This window comes from Bombus affinis, chromosome 13 (genome assembly GCF_024516045.1).
Source record: "Bombus affinis isolate iyBomAffi1 chromosome 13, iyBomAffi1.2, whole genome shotgun sequence".
Taxonomy (NCBI): domain Eukaryota; kingdom Metazoa; phylum Arthropoda; class Insecta; order Hymenoptera; family Apidae; genus Bombus; species Bombus affinis.
In genome coordinates, this window is record NC_066356.1 from 2,541,324 (window position 1) to 2,568,822 (window position 27,499).

Sequence of the window (27,499 nt, forward strand, 5' to 3'; positions counted from 1 at the left end):
CGTTCTTCTCTTTTTTAACTACCTATGATTTTTGGATTCCCTTTTCTCTCGAACTGAATGGCTTCGAAATTGAATTTTCTAGTCGAATTATTTCGAGCCTCGTCTGATCCGCGATCGAATCCAGTGCGAATTTTCAGACGAATTTACACTTTACTACATTTCACTGAGCGTGAATTTCGTGAAAAACAATTTCTGATTTCGACTTATCGCGCGTTTACCGTATGAATTTGCCAATTGAATGAAAATTCTTATCATCGAACGTTTAATAAATCTTTTTATCTAATCAATTCGAATAATTTCGACTAAACGTCATTATCAAATTTCGTTACATCTGAATGGATCATTTTGGAAATCCAACGAAATTAAAATTGACGATTCAAGTGATCGAACACAGCTATTTGATAATTTTTGTTTTATTTGATATTTATTTATGGCAATTCCCTAATGACTTTACTGACATACACGAAACGCAATACATTTCAAATTACTAGCGTGCATTGTCGATTGCCGAAATTTTATTTGTGAACTACGAAATACGTCAAGCAGCTATAAAACTCTTAACATGTGGTAACATTAACGAGCGATATCAATGTTATCATTCTAGTAGAGTAACTACAAAAAGTAAAAAAAGAATTTATAAATAATTTCCCTCCAGTTACTTTCACGATATATAGTACTGGAAACACGAAATACCTTCCGCTTTTTTATGTTTTGAAGTAACAAAAATATCTTTATTTGTCTCGTTTACGTTACGAAAAAATATCGCGACGGACCAAATTTTCAGAGCAACTTAATATTTAATGTACCTTTAAAACCGTATGCAAATATATTCTTTCCACGATTTCATCATTCTTCTCTCTTTTGCCAGCATGTAACAATAAACGTGTGTTTACACAAAGTGGAACGACCGCTAATCCAATTATTTGCCCCAATTCTTTCGTTCGTCTTTCGTAACGGTCGTTTACCCAATTAACTTTTACATTACTAAATGACTAAGAGGACCAACGTTGGAGTTATCACAGGTTTCACATCGATTTCAAGCGAAGAAAAGAATTTTAGTCATTATTCCCTTCCGTCCTTGTTAGCATATGTGCGAAGACCTTTTTCTTTTTACGCGGTAACCTATTTTTTTTCTTTCCATTGCTCACTTCTGCTCTCTTGTCACAGCAACGCACAACTTACTTCGAAATATAATATTACATCACACAAACAATCTCATAACGGTTTTATGGTCGATGAACATCTTTCTGAGACGAAAGAATGAAATCCTTTTCACAGTTTATTTTGTTGCAGCTACTGTTTATTTCGTGCATTTCTAAACCCTTTAAAGAATCATTCGCGTTTTAAAAATCTTCGTAACTTGGCGAAAGATGTTCTTTATGTAATTCTTTGTAAATGAAATTTTAACTTGGAACAAGTTTGGAAAACACGATCATTAATTCCAATTGTTAGAAATTTCCATAATGAGATATACCTTTAAGGACAAGATTTTAATTAATATTTCGTTACAAATACGTCAATTAAGTAAAATCGAAGGAAAAGTAATGTTTCACTTACCTGCGATAACTACGACATTATGAATTAACGGATACTGATGATATTAATAAATATGTAAGACAAAGGTTGGATGATTAATGAACGTGAAAAGCCATCTTCAAGACTCTGTTTTTTTCGAGACTCAAGATTCTGTTTTTTTTTTGGTCGTACAATGGCATATTCACAGAGCCTCTTTGTGGTCAATCAAAACAATTCGTGAGCTTCTTAACGAGATAAAGTTTTATTTTACTTGGTTGGAACACGGCTAAGGGTTTGTTAAGTTCTATAAAGACAAATAGAAAAGCATGTATTTCTTTTAAATAGAATTTTCGGCTGCGAATGTGTCAAGAATATTCTTTTTATCAGTTAAACGCAGACTTAAAACTACTTTTAAATAATATTAACCCGTTGTAAAAAATGAATATTACAATTTTTTGAATTACTACGAATTTTGTATTCTGGCTAAAAGTGTATTAAAACATGCAAGCGAATATTTTTTTCATATTTGTACGTACCTTGCTGTCGTTCACAATGTTACAATATTTTCATACGCGACGTAGAATGTAAATAATTTTAAAATTTTCACGTGTCGAGATTAAATCAAACACAAACGAATGGAACAAAAATGCATTGCATCTTCGCATAGCAAAATATGGACGGATTCAGATAAAGCAAACAAAGTTGCTGCTGAATTTCGAGTCCTCGCTCCTCGATTTACCGAGTGTGTCTCCGATGTTTGTCATTCGAGGTGTTTCAATCATAAACGGGCAGGAAAGAGAGTTCGAGACACGTCGCGAGTGTCTTAAAAGGCAAACAGAGAACAGGGAGGCGAGAGCGAGGAGGAGATGCAGGAGGAGGAAAAAGAAATAGGGGAGAACAACAAGGTGAAAAGGCGCGCTAAACGACGTACAGAGGGTGAAAGAGAAATGTGATAGAGAGAAAGGAGGACACAGGCAGACGTAACGACAAAGATACAAGCCGGACGAGAAAGAAAAGGCTTTGGCACAGTTTTCCATGCCGACGTGACCTACTGGACTATCGATTCGCCGTGAAGGTTTTGGCAAGAGGAAGCGCCGTTTGATTTCGAAACTGAATGCCGTCCTACACACCGTCGACCGTTTCTTATTGAATTCGAACTCGCGAGACTGCAGGATAGCCAGCATTTTTCCACTCGTTTGCATCGTGCCAACGATATATTTCCACCCTATCTCTTTACCCATCCCTTTCCTTCGTTCCGACTGTCCATCTATGTTTCGCCTCTATTCCTCCCCTTTTTTCCTCCTCCCCCGTCACCCTCTTTCTCTATCTACGAGCGTCTGCCTTTTTTCTTCTGACTGGCTGTGAGGTCCCTTCTCCTTGCTCGAGGCTCGGGCATTGTTTCGCGATATCCGCGTATTTCGCGTCCCCTGGCTCCGCGAAACAAAGGGCCAACAATGGGCCCAGACGAGATCTCAACCGCATCTTCTTCTATGTTACAATTTTCTAGCCGCTTTTTTATCTTCTTCGCCTCCTTTCTCCCTCGTTCCCTCGTTTTCTACCACTAGCCTCAACCCCTCTCTTTCGATCCTACGACTCTGGATAAGGTGGGACACACGACCACTGAAGGGATATTTCGGCGGTTGGAAGTCGATGCACTCTCTTTTCTCTTGTGACAGAGTCTCGTACAGAAGAAGGTTATTGCTTTCTGTATGTCTGTCTCTCTCTATATATATCTCTCGCTTTATCTCCGCCTTTCGTTCGTTCTCCTGCAACCTAGCTAAGAGACGGATCGAAACGAGCGTGTTTACATGGACTCAACGAGGTCATAAAGAATCGGAGATTTGTATCGAAAGTTGTTCTACGTACTCGCCTCGAGATCCGGTTGTATTCGGTCACCACGAGACACAGGAAGCACAGGTCGAGAGTTCTCCGCAGGATTTTGGACGACGATAGCATAAAGCTGAAAATAAGTTTGAGGAGGTAAAGGTATATTTTACACGAGTACCACCTGAGATTTCAATTACACGCGAGGATTTTCAAAACTTCTATCGATAACAAGATGCAGCTGTTATACATTTTTCTTAAGCATACGGTTTCGTATTTCATTTAAAACATGATTATAGGTATTTTCTTTTACCTTGAATATGTGTTCTATGTGACCACTATATCTGTAACATTCAATAATCAGGTCCATAAAATATTATTGAAAACCTTTACTGTTTCCTATTATACCACAAAACCACATGCTGCCAATCCATTTCACGTAAGAGTTCAACAATATCTACAGGAACGCAATATTACAGTGCAACAACCAACTAGTAATAAAGACTTAAAAGATAAACGCCTCGTAAGAACAACGGTAAGACAAGAATGGAATAACTTCTGGCAAACTCACAACGCTTTCTTACATAAATTCGGCAGAAACATACAGGAAGTAAGCCCGGTTATGACTCTCACAGGACCAGACACAAATAACCAGACTCAGGTTAGGTTACTCCAACAGTACACATTCTCATCTTATCAAAAAACAGAATCCTAAACTCTAGAAATATTGCAACACCATCGAACATCTGCTTCGCTACTGCGCCAAATTCGAAGGTACAAAACATAACTTAAAAATACCTAACAATATCCAACCATTTCTAACTTCTAATTAAAAGTAGAAATACAATGTAAAAATGCAATGTAAGTTTCGTAAAAGAAATAGATCTTTTCACCGTTTATAGAAGTATGAATCTGTACCAGCTCGCTAACTAACTAATTAATAATTAACTGATTATTCATTAATTAATAACAGTAACTAAGGTGACTGCAAAAAATTAAGCATGTAAATAGTATTTAAATATTCACATATTTATAGAATACATGTTATTGCAGTCACTAATACCTTATTAGAGGATGTGAATACAGAATGTGACAAGGAATAAATAAAAAGACTATTTTAAAGTAGATTTTTAGATGAATGAGAATGTTACGGAAACATTAGAATGAAAAAGCCGCGAGTGTCAAATATTTGTACTCTACGACACGTCTTATACACGATGGTAATATGTTACACTCTTAATTATAGTAATTTTTGCATATGCATGACGCGATTCTTCCTGTGGTTCATTTCCGTAGTTTATGTAAAACAATACATAGATTCATCGGTGCAAGTATGTTAATTCTCTTCACTGTATGACTGCAAGTAAAGGCTGTACTCTCGTGCTTTGTATCGAATGCTCAAACAAAAGTTGGAACCTCTATCTACTTCTATTAGCATTTTATTTCAGAGAATGTTTATCGATGAACGAATATTTGTCTTTGAATTTTAAGAAGCGTTGACGATGAAACAACTTTGCTTGTTTTCTACGCGCAAAATAAATTCCTTGCTGTTTTAATATCAACCAAATTAACAGTATTCGGAAACTATCGCAATTTCAAAATTTTTTATTTCCAATGTTTACAGAGCGGATAAAGACGGGATAAAAATCATCAAGTTTCATAGAATTTTTTATTAGTGGAGATATACTCGGGAATTTTCTTAAAATTCAATGTTATTTGAAACGTGGCTAATTTCGTGATACTGGAATTAGAAATATGCAGGATCCGTATGATACGAAAAGTACGAATTCGATTTCCCAGTCCGACGAACACGAGTCACATTCTCGAAAACTCCTGAAGGGAAAACGTGCTTTATATAAGTATGGTTTCTCACGAAATTCCGTTTCCATACCCGATGCTCGGAACGAATGAACGTTGAAGAGGGGAATGATTCGACCGGATCCAATGACGCGGAAGACGCAACGACGTGAAATATATTGGCTTCCATGGAACCTGGAATTACCAGTCGACGTAAGAAAACGAAATAAACTTAATTTTTATCACTTCTTCTTTCCTGGCATGCAGATCATTGCAAACCGAATTGCATCTCTTCTTTCGGAATAAAGCGTTCTGATGTAAAATTAATTATATAAGGAATTCAGTATTCTCATTTCACAAAATTTCTGCATGTTTGTTTTCAATTTAAGCATATTTCTAGTCTAGTCGGAGAAAACTTTGCTTTTAAAGTAACAAAGTAATTAAATATTTCTCGTTGTTAAAATTTAATTTTTTTATTCAACGTCAGGAAGTCCTCTAAAAAAAGTAAAAAATATCGTAAACATCGTTTCTTACTTCGAGTAATAGCAAATTACTTTTACCTTAAACGCTTATCTTAAATGTTCACCGAAAACTTGATTAAATCATTACGCACGTGACTGCTCCTAAATCAAGTAGAAGTTCCTAGTTTGGAACTTATCTGCCTACCCTAACTCATTTTCTAACTCACGGAGTTTTTACAATCGCCCAGATCGATACTCGTTAGCTGGTAAGCAAGTGCAACTGGTTCTCGATTAAAGCAATCGCTTTAGTTCCGCTGCGTAGTCAGTTGCTTCTAGCGAGATTCGTTCAAAATCGGCATCTCGTGGTAAATTCTTATTTGCACGAACAAATCGAGAGATATAAAGAGCTCTCAGGTGTAATTTTTAAAAGTGATTTCTCCGGAGAATTGCGTGTACGTGATCGTCGAATGCCCGTTGTCGGATTTGCGAAAGAAATTATACCGAGTCGATTCAAACGCTTGTTTACATAGAAATCCGTTCAGAATTTGTCGGAATACTAAGTAGGAATTTCGTTTTTGATACGTTCATCCGATGTTTCTAAATCGGAGGGTCCGAACCCATTTGCAAGTACAAAGGCAAAAACGAAATCTGCAGTGAATTGATGTATGCGGAAACACGAAGTGCACCTGTTTCTTCGCATAAAAACTATATCATTTAAATTGGCGAGAAATACCAACTGCAGGGTGTAGCACCGTATGATTCCTTCGAACTAATGCACTTTGCGATCTTACATGTCAGTATAATGCATTGCACGTGCTTTTTCTTATTCTTTTTGTTCGCGTTTGTTTGGAAAATGTTGCACCTGGCGCTGCAGGAGATCGATACAAGTAAATGTTTCACTAGCTGTAGCAGATGAGAAACACATTTATTGGGGAACGCCGATAATGTTATTTTATTTAAATTCGATTTTCCTTCTTTTCGCATATTTCGTGATTAATAAATAGATCGTGAGTGTTTATTCATTTATAGAAAATTTAAACGTGTAAAAGTGTACAGAATGCACGTAATATGTAAAAATATAAAAAAAGACATGCAAAGTAAGTGGTTCATTATAAAGTTTAATGTTTGGAATAAATTTCTATTCAAGTCTCATTTCTTTCGTTACGTTCATAAAAATATGAAATTGCTCTAATGTCTGCAGTTCATTAATCAGGTACTTTACCTTTTAACGTCATTGGAACAATTGAAATGGGAAGATGGTACAATGCATTTCTTCCAAAAAACAGTATATCCCAGTTTCACGCAGAGCTGCGAACATACGAATCTCTATCTAGATACCTCTGTCAACAATTCGGGAAACCAGCGTATCAACGAAGCCACGAGGGATACGATCGTTTGAATAGCCGCGGACAATCGCGGAGATTAAAAGTTCCTTGCTCTCTGTTCCCGAAAAAATTCGTCATGTGGAGGGGCGAATGGCGGAAAAAGTAGTTCACCGCGCAACAACGAAGGAGTTAAAGAAAAAGGACAGGCCAGCAAACGAGCAGAAAAAAGCATAGCGCGTAACAGGGAGGTCTAGTTAACAAATGTACAAAACCTTGTCAAGTCAGACGAAACCATTTCGCAGCATATCCTCCATAGACTAACTCTTGCCCCCCTCCCCCCTCCTCCCTTTCTGTCCCCGTTTGCTCTTATCGTGACAGTCCAGATTTGGTAATTCCCTCCTCCCTTGCCTGGGCTTACCCCTTCGTTCGGAACGATCGCCTTTACACGCGGGGTGGAACCATAGAGGGTGACGTTGCGGCGCGGTGGAGAGAAAAAAGGAGAATAACCGGAGTAAAACGTCGTGAACGCTGAAGTATCACGGATTTTCCTCGGGAGATCTCGTGGCCGTGGTAACGGGGTCGCGAACGAGAACGGAAGTCGACAAGGAAAATTGATTCGATCTGGTGCAATGACGCGGGAGAAACTGCGAAGTGAAATGGACGAGCAGTTATCCTCCCCCCCCTCCCGCCCTTCTCAACTCGTTGCTGCTCTCACTTCGTGTTTTCCACCATGCTACTTTTCGCAATCTCCACTCTCCTCTGTACCGAAGGAAGTGTACTAAGTATCAGGGAAATTTTAACCTGTCGGATTATCGGGTTATTTGTGCGTCGAGAGGACCTCGTGTGAGAGCCACCAAAGAATTGTTTCGTGAAGCACGAGCGGAGTATTTCTCTTAGTCGCGGTCTGATGTTTGGCAGACCACGATAACTTGGACCAGTACTAAAACTCTGAAACTTTTCATGCGCCCATGCTACTATAATCTTTTTCTGAACTCTCTTTGTCTGACGAAAATAACAACGAAAGAAAATAAAATCTCCGGCAGATGCTAAACATATGCTTTTCTTATACATGTTAGAAAATTATCTGCAAAAGTAAATTTCGGATGTTTAAAAATGATCGCTCATAGTAGGAAAATGTATGGTGATTTACTTTTAGATATCTACAGATTTATATTACGATGTTCCGCTTCATGCAGAAATTTCCTTTCATTTTCACATCGCGCGTGAAAATCGACGAATAATGTATTCACCGTTAATAAGATGCGTAATTTTGTTAGGCTTGGATATTTACAGAGCTCAGGCGTATCAATGTTAACAGAGATAAGTAATTTGAGAATCAGAAGAATTGTAACGGTAACGAGCCCCCATTATTTTCTAGATGCATTAGGTTATCCGAAAAGTTTCTTTCGTTTCATAAGGCGATAATAGATGAACAACAATTTCTGTTTTATATTATTTTATTGAATCAGGTATGATCCATTTCGTTATATTTCTATTATTATGTTCGTGCGTAATTCAATAAACTAATATAAAACAAAAAACATTGTGCGTCTATTATTTCTTAAAAAATGAAAGAAAATTTTCGGACAACATAATATATTTTTAGTTATACATACGTTGCATTTTGTCAAGTTTATAAACTTAACAGAAAACAATTTTGTTTATTTACGATGAGTCATTTCGTTACTTTAGCTTTCCGCTTGATGGTATTAAGAACATCATAGCATAGAGGTGGGAGTGAAAAACGTTAAGTAAGCTTCAAAGAGTCTCGAGAGGAAAAATCGTGTTAGGCGATTAAGTGTAGGTATATCTTAAAAACTGACAAATTTTGGCTCAACGGTGAGAAAAAAAAGCTTTTCATCTGGCATTTTTATTTCGACACACATCTCTGATATATTTTCCTGGACTGAATCAGATCTTCTTACGAAACGAAAATTTTAGTTCTCTTTGTATTATTTCTGTTGCCGACCCGAAGGAATGATCGCGGTCTCGCTACTTAGAAGATATCTTCCCAAGTAACGTTTCGTAATAGCATGGATTAGTGTTCTTGTATTTTCGCGGAGACAGCAACTGTTCGCATTGTTGCGATGCGACATTGCGAACTGCCAACTAAAACCGTGCGATTATTTCAAAATCTCTTTGCCTAGTGTCTCGTATTTTTTGACTTTGATGTTTCTATTCCACAAAGACTGACAATCGTAAAACTGTAATTTATTATACAACTGTGTCTTTCGTTCATCATTATCAAAACTTCCGATGTTTATCCATTTACTAGAAATTAAAATGAGCAAAAATATACAAAATATCTAAAGTAAAGTATACTCGTCATAACTTAGAGGGTGAAATACATTTCTATTAAAATTAGATAGATGTCTTTATAAATAAAAATATTTGTATTGTAAGCGATCGAAAGATTTTTTGGGCTGTTTCATAGTTAGATAAACTCACATCGATGGAATAACGTAAAAGAGAAATCACGTAACACAGGATAAAACTTCGAACTGCTACTTCGCTAGTACCGTTTAATATCATAGCATAGATCTCTAGGGATTTATTTCAACCAGAGCCAAATCCAAAAGAGTATTTGATCCTCTTTGTCAGATTGTACTGCAATCTCGGGGAAAAAATTGTTCTGGACCCTATCACCACGGTGTATCCCTTCCCTCAATCTTGTATTCCAATTGTTTTATCTACCTTCGACAAAACTAATGAAATCTTATTACAGATTGCGTTAACGAACCAGCGAATTTTCATGCTTTAAAATAATGCCAGCACTATCACAAAAGGGTAGAGTAACAAGTCGGAGAAAAATTATCTCACGACTGCATAGACATTTACATTTTTATCTCGTCGTAGGTTTCTAGAAGATTTATCTCGGACCGCCCTAGATTCGCGAATAATTCGCGGAAAAGGTTCCTTTTTCTAGGCGTTTTTCCTGCACCGCCGTGCAATAGTTACAACGTCGCGAGAGTTGGCAAACAGAAGCCGACTGGTTTAACCGATAAAGTTCTGTAATAGCGTGGATTAGAGTTCCAAGCACTTCTCTTCGTGGGCGAACAGGAGTCCACCCCACGACAATTACCGAAAGTGTCTGCAAGCGCGCTTGGGTTCGTTCGGATGAATATTGGATCGCCAGATTTGGTAACTTTTACGCCTCGAGTGGCACCCGTGGGTAAAATAACTTGGATAACGTTTAAAACGATCGTGTTGAAAATCAGCTAGTCGCTACAAATCACGGACGAACGCTGTTATCGCGATTACTACACCAGCGACTTTATAGCGTATACTTTTATAGTGTGCTAATTACTGAGTGGTCAGCGATTGTCGACTCGGCCAAACAGAAATGTGCAGCAGAGAAAAAGTTTGACGTAAATTAATTATTAAAACCGTTCAAGTACAGAGATTGAAAATGCTAACGATGATGTTATAGAAATATTTGCGGATAATTTTTTAGAAATATCAAGTCATGGATATCATAGATATTTATTTCATTTTTCCTTTATTCCAAATTTTTATTAAAGAAAGCTTCTATTTTGAACAAACTATACATTCCTATTTGCAATAAACGTGAAATTGTTAGGAAGGCGATAATGTTTTTAAGGGGAAACCTCCCAATAAAATTTATTTCGAATCGCCTTTGCCGCGGCAAGTTTCAATGCGGTAGAATTTATATAAAGAATCGAAAACGTTTTCTACACGCGATAACTCTTCTAAAGACGGTTCTGCCTGTTCGACCTAAAACCACATAAGATGCAATATACCTTTTCTCCTCCTTCCTTTTTCGTTCAGCTTCCACTTTAAGGAGACGCATTTTATTTACTCTAACCGATAGAGTTATATACCACAATGGAATAAGTGTGTTTAGGCTTCTTCGCCGTTTAGAATCCATATTCTATGGGTAGGCAGTAGGTAAGTAACATTGTTACAAAGCGGATAATTGAATTTCTTCTCTAGCGATAAAATTAAATTCAGAGCAAATTTTCTGGTTATTACCTTGATAATTTAATTCTGACAAAGAAAAATCTTGGGAATGTTATATCGATTCTCTTTCTTTTGTTCACTTTTTTCTAGGATATGGCGGGGCTACATTTTACAACCTAAGTGTTGAAAATCGCCCCGAACTTAAGACCCAAGAAATTCAGATCTTTCTACGGTAGGTGTTACACGCGATTATATATGGTAGCATATTAAGCAAATTCTTAATCAAAAAGTTCTGTCATGGAATTAAAAATTAATAGACACAAATTAATTTCAGTCAGATTAGCAAATACAGTAATTTAAATTGATTTTGATAAGAAAGGAAAGGGCAAAGAGTAATTATAGACGTAAAAGTTACAATTTTGCTATTTCGAACAATGTACCAGCATCGTCGTTACGTTCACGAAATTCGTCGAAATTATATACACCAACAATGGTCGAGTCAAATCCCTTTCAATTGTTGCGAGAACAATTATTGCATCGCTTACCGAAGTACTATCGAACCATGAAACATTAGAGAATGAGTAACAACGTGCCGGAAGTGGAGGTTGCGTGCACACAGCGATCTCTAATGGAACCAGAAATTAAATCGCAGAATTCGAGTTATACCACAACAATCACATCGACTATAGATAGTATTTTCATCGATATTGGCGATACAGTAACAGCCATGATATGAGCACGTGATACAAATCGAGCGCGATGGTCTATGCTTCAAGATTCAATCGATTTAAGCTAATTGATATATCGTAGTGTTTCTTGGTGTTGCTAAAAGAAATCTAATAACTTTTCAAAACTTTATAAACTTCGCAATACTTTACAAAAATATCACGTAATTTTAGATTAAATTGTAAAAGAACAATGGAAAAACGACGAAAAATTTTACAAAGCCTAAAATCATTAATTTATTACTAACAAAATATGCCTCTAATCGATAACTCGTACCTTCAGTTATGGCGAACCTCTAAAACAAACTCGACCACAATCAAAGGGAATAATCGATCTTGACGAGTACCACTACGTTCACGTGGAAGGTTTGAAAGAAAAATGCAAGTTCTCATACGATCTCACTCCCGCAAGGAACTAATCGCACTAATTTTTCTGTGAATGCTCGGCATTCCTAACCACCTGGCGTGCTATTCTCTTTCCGCTAAGATAAAGAGAGCCTCGGCATTCAACTTCGTGCATTAACGTCAGAAGCAGGCGAGGCAATCCGTTTGCATTTCGCACATAGGCGTCGCTGCACGTTCGATGTTCGTGGCTGCTGCTGTTGGCCTCTCAAGAAAAAAGAACTAGGAGTGGTGGAAAGAGGGAAGAACAAGGTGGATATCTGGTCGCGGGTAAGTCGGAAAATCGATCCTCGCCAACCAGTCGGTCGTTTCGCGTCTCTTGGTGACTGTTTCAGAGCCACGATGAAATATGGCATTAACGTTCTGCTCCATTGAGGATCGCGTACTGTTTTTCCACCCTCTGTTCTCTTTTTTCTTCCATTTTTTGTTCTCCCTCGAACTGCCACACTCGGTCCAGCGTCGAGAGATCAATTTTTCTCGTGTAACCGGTGTAACCGGTAGCGGACCACCGCTGCGCCGGACGTTTCGGTGTTATTGGTCAAAAAGTGCCAGTGTAACGCGACCGTAACAACAGGCAAACCCAACTAATGTCGTTTCGAAACCTCATGGAAGGAGCTGCCGCACGGCTGTCTCCTTTTCTTCTTTACCTCTTCAGTCCGTTTGTTGAACGTATTGTCGCGGTTGGGCGGAAACCATCGTCTCCACACATAGAACGCTGTTACTTTTTTACAATGATAAAGTCAATTCTTTTTTTAGAAAAATTACATAATAATATTTTTAACAACAGTTTTAGAATAGAGCGAAATGTTGAGCATTATATCTATGCACGACAAAACATATGGAATTTGTTTATGATGAAAACATCTGAACTCTTGACGTATCAGTAAATTTACAACATGGATACCAGTATAGGAAATTCAAACATCGACGTGAAAGTGGAAAATATCTGAGGACTTGCGGTAAATAGTTTGTTTTTATAAGCTTTGTTGGTTATGATAATTTTAATATATTGATAATTTTAATATATTTGATGTAATATGTGTAATCTATAGGGTGCTTAAATATCATTGTTCTAACTGTAAGTTACTCCGAGAATATTTACTTTTAGAGTATAAAATATATGAAGCAATACGTTTTAATTTGTATGACTAGTGCACTAATGGAGTTATTATGCTAAATGCACGTATTATTGTTTCGAATATTATATTATCAATATATCGTAGTTATCAACTTCCAAGGAGCCTTCTACGCGTTAAACTTGATGACAAGCTATTATTATCTTGATAATTTTAGATATTGATTACTGCGGAGGATCAATAGCCATTATGATGCGGTGGTTGATGGTCGTTGACAGTGAGTCATAAGGGATTTACGAGGCGGTATAAACTACAGAACTTCTGTGCCCCGTACCACGAAAAGCAAGGAGAGGAAGAGGGATAAAGCTCGCGACTGCTAGATTGTAATCTTCGCCCATAAACGGCATTTTATCACCAACTGCCTATTATATCTTCTAACTTTTTGGACTAAAGGAACAAAATGTTCTTCATGATTTCCTTTGTCTGCTAATAATTTCTTAAAAACTTATCAAGGAATTTAATTAGCAATTAACTATTAACTAAACATTCGCGTCCTTATTGAATGAATCATTTTACGTGTGATATTCACCTTGATTTTTTTACTTTTAAGTTAAATAAATTATCATAATCAATCAATTTCTCCTTTGTAAAATAAATTAATTTTCTTGACGGACACAATAGGCATAAAATCCTACGACATTTTACTTATAATCGTATAATGGAACCCGCAGCTTTGTACGATGAGACGCGAAATTTTTGTTCGGTTAAGTTAGTCATTTGGCGAACTTTGTTCCCTGGAGTTCTGGCATTCGCTTTTAGCGAGTCGACTACTCTTTGCAGCTTCGTTTACTGCCCTTAGCAGTACACTTAGACGCTGCAATATAGTCTTGTGTGTTTAACTATCTTTAGCCGTTACTGTTCCAAGTTTTCAAATGAAACGCGAGCCTCGATGGAGTGGAAGACAGTGTTCGCGAAATTTCCACGCTTCCGACGAACGACATTTACAGAACCCTCTACGCGAACCCGTGGTTTCTTGATTAGACATTTAAACCGATAACGAGGTGAGCGTTGAGTAAAGAAGAAATTTTCCCCATTCTAGCAAATAGCATACAAGACGGATCGAATGTGTATCGAGCAAACTCGGATTTTAATTAAATCCAGCAGTAAACGTAAACTTCAACGAGTTAGTTGGTCTATTATCTGGCGTCTTAGCGTGTTTCACATTTGCAACGCAGTGATATTCGTTTATTCACACATGCAAATGTTATTTCAACCCTTTAGAACGCTGTATTGCTGCTTTGCTTTAAAATAGTGGCACGTCCCAACAAATTTCAAATTTGCTTTTATCGAATAGAAGGTCGAGAGTTATGTTTCTGTTTTTATTATGTAAAACGGTATATTTATTATTTCATCAGTTTTGCGTTGGAAGGAAAATTATTGTTATGCTATTATCAACCTGTCCTTAGCTTAACAGCACTGGCTGATCTTCAGCTGTTTTCGTGACGCTACAAGTGGAAGGTCGTACTGCTTTTGCGAAAAGTGGCGTATCTTGTGTTAAGACAGCCTTGTAATGTCGTTGTAACGACTCGCCAAGATTTCTTTGTAAATTTGAAAACGCCTCTCCTTTAAAGTCTACATTTTTTGAGTTGTGCCATTATGAAAGCAAAGCAGCGATATGACATGAAAGTTACAAGGTGAGAAATTGCGTTTAATTATAATTTCTATTCTTACAAGCAAATAGAATTCTGATTAATATTTGTCGTGTCAGCATACAAGCAGTTCAGAAGGAAACAATACAGAATAATAGGATAATATATATCTCTGGAGATAGTAAAAATTGTAATAAAATTGTTTCGCAAATTTTCGGTTAATTGTAATGCTATAAACCATACCAGATTAATATAGTAATGGCTTAAGTGCGCTCCCGGACAACGATATTTATTCATTACAAGTGGCTGCGTATTTTCTATACATTTTCGACTGAATTGGTGAATATGGAGATTCTAATTACCTATATGCACAATTTCTCATTGCAAACCTGTTTCTGTCACCTAACCTAACGTGCCACCTCCGTTCTAATAATGTTTTATTCATGAGCAAAGATTTCCGCTGCAATTTATAACACTCTGGCGGACCAGTTTGAGTAATGTTTTCGCGAGGGAGAACAATAAAGAAACAATGCAAATGTAGGTATTTGCAAATTACGTCCGCTTTATGTAATTCTTTCCTAATTGTATTAGAGAACAATTCGCGTTATTTGCCGATGTTTATACTCGCTTACAATCAGATTAATTAAGTCGATATCGTTTGGTTATAGATGATCACAATAGCTCAAATTACATTTTCGTCATATTAATTTTAATTACCAGATATATCATTTTAATTTTTTGCATAAAATAGGAAATAGAAATGAAAATGAAACATTTAAAAATTTAATAATTTAACACAGTTTGTTACGAGTCACCATCCAACGATACAAGTTGAGGATTATCATTAAAATTAATAGAGAGATTGAAAACCTCTGTCTATGAGGTATGAGACCTCTTTCCATAAAAGTAGAATTGTACACATCGAAATGTGTGAAGCAATTAAAACTTTTACGTCAGCTTACAGACTGTTGAACAAAAAAAGATGACTAAGTTGGAAACAGGCTGACAAACCTTATGAAAATATTTCTGTTTCGCGAATATATTAAGAACATAAATAAAAAAACAATTAAAGAACACAATTTAGCAAAGACAAAAAACTCTTGAAACCTATAAATCCCTAAGTAGTCTTAAATTCTCCTACATGATCTCGTTCTAATTACGTACAATTATTTGACAACGTTGAAGTTTTAAATTTATTGGCAACAAAAGATTCTCAGGACTTTGCGAGACTTTAAATCTCTCCCATTCCTAATTTAATGCAAATCCGATGATTCTAATCTAACATAAATCATGAATGAGAATGAAAGTGTTAAGTGATCAAATGAGTCACTGGTTATTGTCACAAATTATTGCAGCAACACTTTTTTTTTATCTTCATTCATTTAAGAAATATTTGAGTGTTTCGAATTAACTCAGAGGCTCTATATATAGACAGAAACGCAGAACAACGAAAATATCTGTACAAAATTGTTTTTGCCGCTGATAGAACATTACGGAATTTAATGTGCCACATTTAACTAGCCGACTGGAACTACGCGATTTCCTCCCATATCTGGCAATTCCGGGAAGGAGGTTTGCATTTCTTTGCTTAATTACTATAATCGCAACGCCGTTGCTGTGGATAAGGCGGCAGAGAGGATGGAGGGAAATTGCGCACGGAAGGAAGAACGCACTGCAAAGTTCAACGTAATTATCTCGCAACGCAACACATCGTTAAATTCATTTCGCTAAACTGCGTAATGTCATTTGCATTACAGCTGCAGTCTCGTATCAAATTAGAATCTTCGACGCGGAATTTGTCAAGCGATTACATATCGATGACGCTTTCCTATTCAATTTTGGACATCGATCCAACCGAATGTTCCTTTCGCAAACCGCGTAGCAAATGTCAGGATCGATTCGCGAAACTTCATCGACAGTTAATTGAAACCGAAACAATTTTATTTAAGAGGATACCGTGAAGAGTCGTTGCTCCTTATAAATCTCAATCAAATGGCAATTTAATGCAGTATGTCTACACTGCGGATGTTTATCTTGCTCACTTTATTTTTGTTATGCTTTGTGTAAGGTTATTCTACCCGCACACAACACGCTATTCTTCCACATGCAAGAAAATGTATCTAGCTCAACTATTTATAGTGCTTTCGTTCCAACCTGTAACACGCTCCATGTAATATCATTTATTGATACAAACAGTGTGCAAAATACAAATTCTTTTCGAGTTTTATACGGCTCTATTTTTATTTGCCTGCGCGATGTATAATTTACAGTGGATTTCGAAATAAAGTGCACCTTTCACGTCAAAAGTAATACGATTTAAAAAGTACAGTAAAAATTGAGGTCTGAGAGTAAGCTGAAAATCCAGATTAATGATTTGCGCATGGAATAAATTCCATGATTTACAGAAATTACGCGATCTTAAATCTTGTATCTGTTTCATCAGTTAAAGAACTGCCTGATAATGTCACTCATCAACAGAACATAGCATTCTGTTCGAAAATTATCATCGCTATATGTCTTTCGTATCGATCACGCAGTTTTGTAAATGCGATTTGATAGTAGAAACGTCATTGTCGTAAAGTGGAGTCACTGACAAAATTCTAAAGTAATATCCGTAGCCACGGGGTGAAATCTCGCCGGTGCATCACGACGACGTTGAAAAGCGTTCGATGATTTATTGCTACGGCGATAGACTCGTGTCTACGACAGCAGTAGGAAGTCATCGGAAGAAGAAATTTCGGGGATACAGCGCCGGTAGCGAAATACGAGGGTGAAAAGGGTGTCGAGTAATATGTTGCTGTCAATAGCCAGTAAATTGAAAACAGTTGGCTACGAATCTGGCTGTTACCATAAACATAACTCGAACTTCGACGCATCTAGCTTCTGATAAACTGATTTTCCCGACAATCGATGCTATAATTAACGAGAATTGATACCATTTTACTTCATACATACATGCTCTGCTTTATGCATTATTGTTCGGAATATGATGATTTTTGTTTATTCGATATTTCAGAAACTATGAAATATCTGCTGAATGTTAAGCGCATTTCAATTCAGTGTACGTACACCGTTGGTTGAGTTTCTTGATGATGCAAATCGTCAGTCCAACCGTGATTTACGATGAATTCCAACAAATTGAAGTTAGTTACACGTTTGTTTATTGTATATTTTATGAACAATTATATCAAATGACATTTTCAAGAAAATATACTAAACTATTTGTAAGCGTCTTTCTCGAGCACTACAAACTTCAGAACATTTTGCACAGCGAAAAGTTGGCAGATTTGTCGGAAGATACTGTTTTGTTAAGTTTTGTTACAACTGTTAGGATGGTTAAATCTCTTTTTAAAGCCGAAGAAGTCATTTTTTTGCGAAACTATCGGTGGAATCTCCTAAAACTAGAAAACTTACGGACAATAAAAGGAGAATCTGCTGCGAAAGTGCATCGCGATAGACGAGCGCTCACGTCAATTCAATCCTTTTTAGACCTGGGAGAATTGCTCTTTCTATTATCAGGAAGAATGAACGCTACTTTTTCGTAACAGTAAATCCTGCCAAAGTTTTTGTCGTGAAACGAAATCTAACGATAACAGTTTTACATTTGTTTTGCAATTACAAATACCGTATTTCGTTGATAATACGCGAATAAATTTGTATAATTTAGTATAATGGAAGCTAAGAAACTGATAGATCATGAGACAAGAATAGAAGAATTTTTAATCACGTATGAATAGAAACATAAATTGAATTACTATCCATTACCAGTTAATATAAAATATCAGTTTTCAAATTCTAGGTTTTAAATAAAAAGTTCAAAATCAGAAAATTCGGTCAGACTGAAAATTTTAAACTAGAATTAAATTAATAATGTACTTGAGTTATTAAAAAAAAGGGTATGAGAAACTGACGAAAATAGAGGTAGCAATAATTGTAAGTGAATTTAAAGTAACAGAAATTACAGAGCGAAAAACGAAGTACGATGATCAAGTTTCCACAAAATCATGAATGCTCGACGAAAACGACATTAATTTAATGAACTTCACGGAGTAATTAAATTTCCTAATCACTCTGACTGGCGGATATCTGGAAAAGGATTTTAGTTGACGATGATCAGACCGAGGATAAACTTTCTCTCGTTCACTCGACAGGAAAATCATGATGCAATTTCCAGTAGCCGTCGTCTAAATCTTAGCAACACTGTGTGGGTTTTGAAACAAGCAATTTTCGTAGCGTCACCTCATCTTCCGTCGTCGATTTGATAAACACTTTAAATAAACCAAACTCGGTTTTATCTTCGATTTTATTGGGCAAACATTTCACATAAAATCTTGTACGATATCTTTTTCATAATATCTATAAATTATTATAAAACAGAAATTCGGAAATTGTGAAAGAATTATAATTCTTTGAGGAGTCACTACACAATACCTTCGCAATTATATTATTAAAATTCGTTTGTTATTTTTCCTCGTTGTTTCATTCACGGCGAAAGCTCGTTGAATTTCTCTCCGCTCATTGAATACACCTTTTATCAATTAAAAATTATCCAGGTTGGTTTACTTTTGTTTTCTTTGCCTCGGTATTAAATGTATCATGCGCGAAAACTGTGACAAAAACCTGTACGCGCATTTTATTTAACCGGCTTTCTATGATATATTATCGTCCAATTAAATAATGCAAAGGTTACTTTCAATGAAATATCTCCCTCTTGAAAAATAATATCTCCTCCTACCTTATTGAAGTTTATTAATAAAGTTAATGTAAAAATTTTTTGCCGATTTGCTTAATTTCATTCTTTTTCGAGAACGGAAAAACTTTTTATAGAACGAAATCCCTACAGTGGAAGATCAAATTATTTTCTTTATTTAAGGAATGCTCCGAACTCGTGGATTTTACATCTTTTAAGAAACGAGATGAAATATCATTCATTCGAAAAATTCATGACACAATTTAAGAAAAATTTAAAGATAATCTACAACGTACAATAAGTACAACAGTGTAGATCGAAATATTGTTTTATAATATATCACGAATTCTATATTTTTCCTATAGATAGGTTGTAACCGTATAATTTTAAAATAATTCATGTAGGAGAAATATAGATATGTTACCGATGTAAAATTTATTTCCATGCAAATGTTCATCAAAAGAATAGTATATTTTAGTATTGGAGAATGCAAAAAGAAATACTGGGCGCAACAAAGTTTCACGAAGAAGATGTAACGTTCCCTTTGCAATTGCACCAAGAAAATTTTATGCTCTCCGCTGTCACACTCACGTAGCACATCGCCACAGACACGAGTCGCCTTCACCTTGTATGCATCTACATCTGAAACAGCCGAGATTTATGTCAAATGGATCGCGTAAATGCATTTTCTTTCACGCTCGAGTTGATTTCCTTTTTTTCTTTATAGCTGATTTAAGTACGATAGAATAAACTCCAGTTCGCCAATAACAATTCAAATGCATCATTAAAAGTATTTGGAACAAGTTCGATTCTGTTTGGTATAACAGGTGAAACCAGGATCGAAATTAGCTAACTTTCAATTGTTTTGCGATAATTAACAGAAGTTCACTATTTTCTCTTCTTTTTTTCTGTAAAGGAGAAGGAACGCTAATAGCAACGAATAGCGGAACACTTTTTCGTTTTTCTCTGAAATTAGATTTTCCACCATATACGACATGAGATTTTCTACTGCATCCTTCACAATATTCTTAATGGATACTTATTTCCAAGAACGAACCTAGTATTTCTTTTCTCGAATCGTATTTCTTTATTCTTCATTTTATTTCAGACGTACTAACAAGAACAAAAGGCATCTCTCGAATATGAAGTATAATACAATCACTATTTGACGATTCATTCAATTAAATAATGAATCAGTATGAGTGAGTCAAGTTAAATCATGTAATTTCTTCGATAAAAACGAGATGACTGTTTCGTTTTTATTAGCGAATGTTGTAAACACAATAATGGATTTAATTAAAAGAAAAGATATGGAGAGAGAGATAAAACGGATTCTTCTGCAAATATAGAGTTATATGTACACATTTTATAGAGTTATATGTAACATTTAACAAGAGTTACTTAAGATTGTTTAAATGTAATTTTTGGAAATGTTTAATTAAAAATAATCGTGGTAAACCATTTTAACATTTGGCACTCTTTTCGTTTTCAATGTATTATTACCGAGTCAGGAGGTGAAATAAAGGTTCGAGAACTTTCAAATATCCTGCAGATTCCAAGAGATGTACGTGATGTCTTGGTGAAAATTCTTCTAGTTCCCATGAGACCATCGTAGCACTAGATGTGTTCAAAATAACACGGTCACGTCAGACAGTGTTTCTCGAGTTTACGATAACTCGAAGACATTTATTCGCTATTTCCAACATAGCTCTATGCAAGAAGTTCAACATATTCTTTCATTTGTTACAAAAGTGTTCATTATCGACGAAAATTTCTCAGTAAAAATAAAGTCGTCGATATTTTTTACTTCAAGAACTCTTTTTTATTAGAAGCTCAAATATTAGAGCGGGGTCTAGACCAAAAGAAATATATTTGCAAAAAGAACGAAGATCGATTGCGCTCGATGAAAATGAGAAAATTCATATCCGATAAAACAGCTTCGTCAAAGCGCGTCTATTTTGCGCGTGTAATGATTACATTACATCCACGACGGGCGATGTACGGTTAATTGAATATATCTTTGCAGAGAATTGGAGGTAGAAGGTTAGGGAAGAAAAGAACATTGTGATGGTGCCAATTATACGATGAAAATTGTAATCGATTCAGGATAGCTTTCGCGCTTTCTTACGAGAGGACATATTTAATTCGTAATATCCTTTGTTGCAACAACACCATCTACGAGCATTATTTGTTATGGAAATATGGTCTAATGATATTTTGTGCGCATAATTTTCAAAGCAGAATTACTTGAAGTTAGCCAACTCGACTTCGTTTGAGATTCTCGAAACTATTCAATCTTTCACAAAGGGATAAACTTTATATCGCATGTTTGTTAAAGGAATAGAGAAGATCCAAGAGGAAAGTGAAATGAATACGAGGGAAATTATCGAGAAAGAAGACGAGGGTTGCTAATGAGATAATTCAAGAGCCTTTCCTATTTAAATTAAACACGATACTCGATGAAATGACGGCGAAGAGCATTCTTTGACCGTGGTGTTAAGGGGGAACAAAAGAAAGAACGGCGTCGACGCAGGTGTGACAAGTAATCGAGTTCTTTCATTTGCTCCTTAATTGAGCTTACATTCCGCAAAGTACGTTGTAGACAACTGGCCGCCATCGCGGTCGGTATACCAAGTAACAGAAGTTTTAAATCAATTTCTTTCTTTGGAGTGCGGTTTTCACGCTGCAACTCAACCCGTAACAAGTTCTGCGGCCTCGTAATCAGTTTAAAGGCACGCTCCGTGGAGAACACTTTGCGGCACATACATGCTCTCTACGGTTTCTTTCTTGCACGGGCAGACGTGTTTCCTTAGTTCTCTCGACACTGCTAATTCTTAAATAGTGACAAAGCGTCGGAGAAACATTTTCTCCTATTTCTTAAATTCTACCGAGTACAATTTCGCAACAAAATTAAATCTTCTACTTCGAATACCCTTCCAATTTTTAATTTCTACACCTATTCTACCATTGCCGATTTTTATACGTTTTATACCAAGAATGCTCTGATCGTTGACGACGAACTAGAAATAATCAAGCAATATTATCCTTTAACAAGTTTGTCAACGACGTTGGGAATTTGTGTTCTGGGATTCTCTTTATGCATCGTATATTCAGCGAATTCTTTTCCCATAGCGATCCAACTTTGTAACGTAACGCAAAGCGACGCGATGTACACGACAGCAACTATTTACACTTTTTACAACATTATTTTCACTGTATCACGTTATAAATTGAATTACTAAACTCGTTTAAACAACGGCATAACAACAACGTTGTATCTCATGCACCGCTTAATCGTTTGGTTAACTGTTTTAAGAAACTTGTCTCTGATCGATGTCAGCTGACAGCTGGTTCAGAGTCAACTTGAATGGAATTCTTCGACGCAGCGCGTAATTTCCAAACGACTAATCGACCAAAGCATCGTAGATCTGAGCGTGGTATTAACGATTCATTAAAAGCAACAATCGGAAATAGCGTATTACAGGCGGCGGTTAGCAGTGTGTGACGAGCTTCCGTGACGTTGCGTGACAAGCTACCCCGTTAACACGTGTTAAACGGCCGTGAATGAACGGTTCCGTCAGGGCGGTCCGCTTTCTGTCGCGAAAACGTTTGCTCCGGACTGAATTAGCATGCTACAGCAGTGCCAGCGGACGGATAACAAAACGATAATACAGTCGAGTAATTTTGCCCGCTGCTTAAACCGCGTGGTGGTTTAATAAACGAATTTGCGAATATACCGATTATAGTTCCCGTAATTTTCCTGTCGACAGTTAGCGTAAATTTTAACAAAGCGAAACTAGTCTCCGATATTTCGGTCAGATATCGACCGCCTATTAACTGATACCGATCTTCTTCCCCGAATTCAGTCCACGAGATTACCGGGAGGATCTTACGAAATTGAGTTTAAATGCGGGTCTTTTCATCTGTGTCTGGATTTTGGCATTAAGTTGACCATTCGTAGGAATTGTAATAAATAATCTCGCTTGTTCGGAAAACCAGGAGACTGGCGCATCTGGAAAAAATCGCCAATTGCAAAATGTTTGAGAGAATGAACTTGAAAAGTGATTATATTCCTAAAATCTTAAATATCACAAATCATTGAACAGATTGAAGAAAGTTTAAAAAGAGAAGATTATTTTTTGACTTTCCTGAGAAAAGATAAATATTGACAAGGATTATTTAACAAGTAATTATTTTACGAATAATACCGCAGACCAGGAGATCAATTATATTTTCACTAAAAATACTCACGATGTCTACGCTCCATGACCTTCCGAGGAATGAAATTCTTCGTTCCTGGGAAAGATCTATTCGTTTCCCTAACGTTCCCCGGTGAACACTACATCAGCGAGGCAGCCAAAGACATTTCCGGGCGAATTCCTTGGAAAAAGTCACGTTTCCATGCTAACCCGTTGTCATACACCGGAAAATTCTCGAGCGAATCAAACCGAACTGAAATTGGCCTGTAAATCGATGGGCAGATCTGAAACGACGCAGTGAAACCGATTTCTGGGAAAATCGCTGACAGACGACATGCTCTCTTTTTCCTGGCGCAATCCTGATAGGCTACTGGTGTAGGACGTAACCTTACAGACTACCAGTTTCCACGACTCGTTACTTTGTGTTTAACCGAACATGAAATATTGCTAGAAAACTAGGTCCACTTCCTGGCGACTTGTTGTTTTGCGAAAGACTCGGCACGCGCAGATATTAAGCGGCCAACGTATGTTCAAAAGCTTGAAAAATTCTTAATCGACCTTCAACCGAAAAAGAGCTCCTCCAGCGCGATTTTAAAAAATCCTATTAAACACGTCTCTGCAGAAAAATGGCAAAATACACTCGTCTTACATTCGGATATTTTCTATTATCGCGCGAATTGTGCGGTTTAAAAGCTGCACTATAAAGGGAGGCGTTAACAAGATAAACGTTTATTTATTCAGTGAAGGATGTAAATTTCATGTTGAATATGGTAGTAAACACTTTAAATGGCTGAATAATCTATTTTCTAGCTTTTAGAAACTTCACAAGACAAAGCTAAAATTATAAGTGTACTTTTCCATGCATGAAAAGAATGAAATAAATATATTTTAGAAGATTTCAAGTCGTTTTTGGTACTTGTGAGATTTACCATTTCAACCCCTCAGTTATATTTTCATGGTACAAGATAATTTATTAATTGTTCTGAAATATCGGTTATTCGACACGGTTAGCAACGTGTTCATATTACCAAATTGTGTATGTTTAAATAAATGACGATTCTATACAAAGGTGCAACGTACAATAATTCCGGCACGCGAGAATATCTTAACACTCCGTAGTAAAATATGCAGGGTAATCTAAAAACGGATGCATAAATCCTGGTGCATCATCAACGGTGTAACATCACCGAATCCATTTCTCTTCCCTGATATGCAGTGTAACTTTCCCAGTTGATCTTTATTTACGCCGGCGGCGAAAAATATGGAACATTACGTCCCTGTTGGCGTCATAACTCAAATCCTCGCAAGTCTGTATCGTGCTACAAGAATTCACAGGCGTATTAAAAAAATCACGATGCTCTCAGAAGGTATCGAATAAAATGTGCACATGCGTGTATAAAGCAGTGCGATTTTTCTTTCGTGTGAAAATTATTAGACAATTTATAACACGACCTTGTTCGCGCTATACGTCAGCAAACCAGTTCCCACTTAAATATCGTTCCATTGCGTTTCGCCCCGACCTTTCCCTCCGTTTGCTGTCGATTAAAATCTCACATTTTCTCGGGAAAACTTTCCAAATAATTCTTCGTTGAATGCGGGCTAAAGAAATCACGAAGACTAACAGTAGAGTCGTTGAAAATCGCTGCCACCTCGAACGCATCAGCGATTTCTTTCTTCGTCTCAAGCAAAGGTTGATTCATAAAGTTACTCTGATCTTTTGCGCGGTTCCAAGATAAAGGGTTCCCTCGATCCCGAGAGTCCATAAATCTGAAAGTGTGCGAACAACTCGCGTATGTATTTCTAAGGTTCTACCCAGGGAACAATCTCTCTATTAATCGAATTTATAAACATCGTTTAACAATGAAAAAATAACATGGTAACGGCATTAACGAAACATACGAGTTTTGCACAATTTCTTGTATAATATAATTAACGAACAACTTGGTGAATGAAACTTTGCGGATAGGCTAGAAGTTTAAAGAACGACTAACTCCTGGTTAGTTATTTATGTGGGTGATGATTTGCAAAGTATTTCACTTCTTTATTACTAGAAACTCGTGCGCGCGTTTTAGATAGAACACCATAGATTGAAAATTATTAGACACGTACTGCCAAAATTATTTATTAAAAATTGTTGTACGTTTAAAGCAAGATGGAAAACTTTCAAAAAGATTTGTCAGATGATTTTGCAAATCCATAGATATACATATACGTTAAATGATTCTCGAAGATCAATTCCAATTTTCTATTATATATAATCCAGAAAAAAATTTGTCTACAATTTGTTTCCTGTTTACTAATGCCGCATTTATGAAATGCGTCTTATGAAATATGATCGTGTTAATGAAAATGGGTCGATTGCACCCTATTGTTTCGTCCAGTGGAACGGTGCATTCACTGAGAACGGACTTCATTCCGCGGTAAAATTATCGGCGTGAAAATGGTTCGATTCCGATAATGGCATTTTTTCTACCTCTCTTTTTTTTCTCAGAGAAAAGCAGAAACCATGGCATCATTCGTATCCCATTTACATCCATTCTATGTTTTTTATTTTAATATAAATGCTGACGATCACCACAAGTTTTCAACTATACTTCAAATCGTACCTTAATGCAAGTATTAATCCAGGGCGATGGAAGATAGCTTGAAAAATTAAAATCAAATGTTACAATCGCCAAAATTGTTGAAATAAATTATCCTGTCTTGAAAGTTATGAAACTCAATCGATCATTTCGCGACTATAAGCATTCAAGTGAACAAAAAAGAAGTTACAAAAGCAGGGAGTTGAAAACATAACGGCGATTCGAGAGAAAATAAATCTATAACACAGCAAAACCAAGTCTTTCTATAGTCTTTTTACACAGCTCTCGTCGATTTGCAAAGTCGCAGCATGTCCTGCAGAACGATTTTGTGAAATTCTTAGAAGCAAGCTTTTGCTCTTTAATTAGCTTTAAGTATTCGATTCGCGTTCGTGAATCCAATTACCGGGTACGTTCTCTCGAAACAATAAACAGCAAATGTTTCGCTATTTAGCTTTGCTGTATCCTATTTTGTTTGGGCAGGTGGAAACGAAGAAAGTCCTTTGACTTTCTATTATGAAAAGAGCGTGAAGGAGGAACATATCTTTTCAGTCCATATATTTACGAACGTTTATTACTATTTATTTTCTCTCATTACTCTTTAATCGATTGTCTCTTAAACGAAACGAGTTCTTCGAATTTATAATCTCTTTTGTAAACAGCTAAAGAATTTCTTTTATAAATTATTCTTCACAGATATTTCTTTAAATTCTAAGTATCTTCCGTACGATATCAAAGAAACAGATATTTTGCTTTGCAACGTCAAACAGAAAGATAACCGGTATTATACGATACAATCATACGGCGGTGAATCGAATTTTTTCTCGTCGAGGGGATTCATAATTCATATTTTGCCTTTGCATTCCAATGAGAGAGTATCCACAGTTCCATGTTGAGACACGAAACATGCGTGCACACACGATTACTTCAATGTCGATCATTCCGCATTCTAATTGTGAACACGGATGCTAACGATAACGTTTGTACTGTGCCAAATGCAACGACGTATCGGTGATGCACGGAATTTTCTCTCAGGGAATGGAATTCTCATAATTTGAATTGCTTCCGAAAGGGCTTGGAAACCAAAGCTGTTATAATCGAAGATGGATGTTCTGTTCGAATTAATGATTATATCACCGGTTAGCGATAGAACTACTAGCAAGTAATGTTTAAAGCTTGTATCAAAGAAATTGAAATGGGAGCCACATGAAAAGACACATAATGTAAATTTCTAATTATATATTTTACAAAAAACTGTTTATATTCCCGAATTGAATCCACTATAAATTGGTTATCCCGACCATTCTAGTTCTTGCGTTGACATTGTTACGCCAGG

General features: G+C 36.4%; 1 protein-coding gene and 1 long non-coding RNA gene across 4 annotated transcripts in view; both read left to right on the plus strand.

Moving 5' to 3' along the window:
• Positions 1–27,499, plus strand: part of LOC126923294 (neuronal acetylcholine receptor subunit alpha-7-like) — a 178,420-nt gene that overhangs the window by 22,234 nt on the left and 128,687 nt on the right. The gene's annotated exons all lie outside the window — the stretch shown is intronic.
• Positions 11,852–14,911, plus strand: LOC126923306 (uncharacterized). The gene is made up of 2 exons (XR_007713107.1): positions 11,852–12,929; positions 13,264–14,911. It is a non-coding gene; the product is annotated as an uncharacterized LOC126923306 (long non-coding RNA).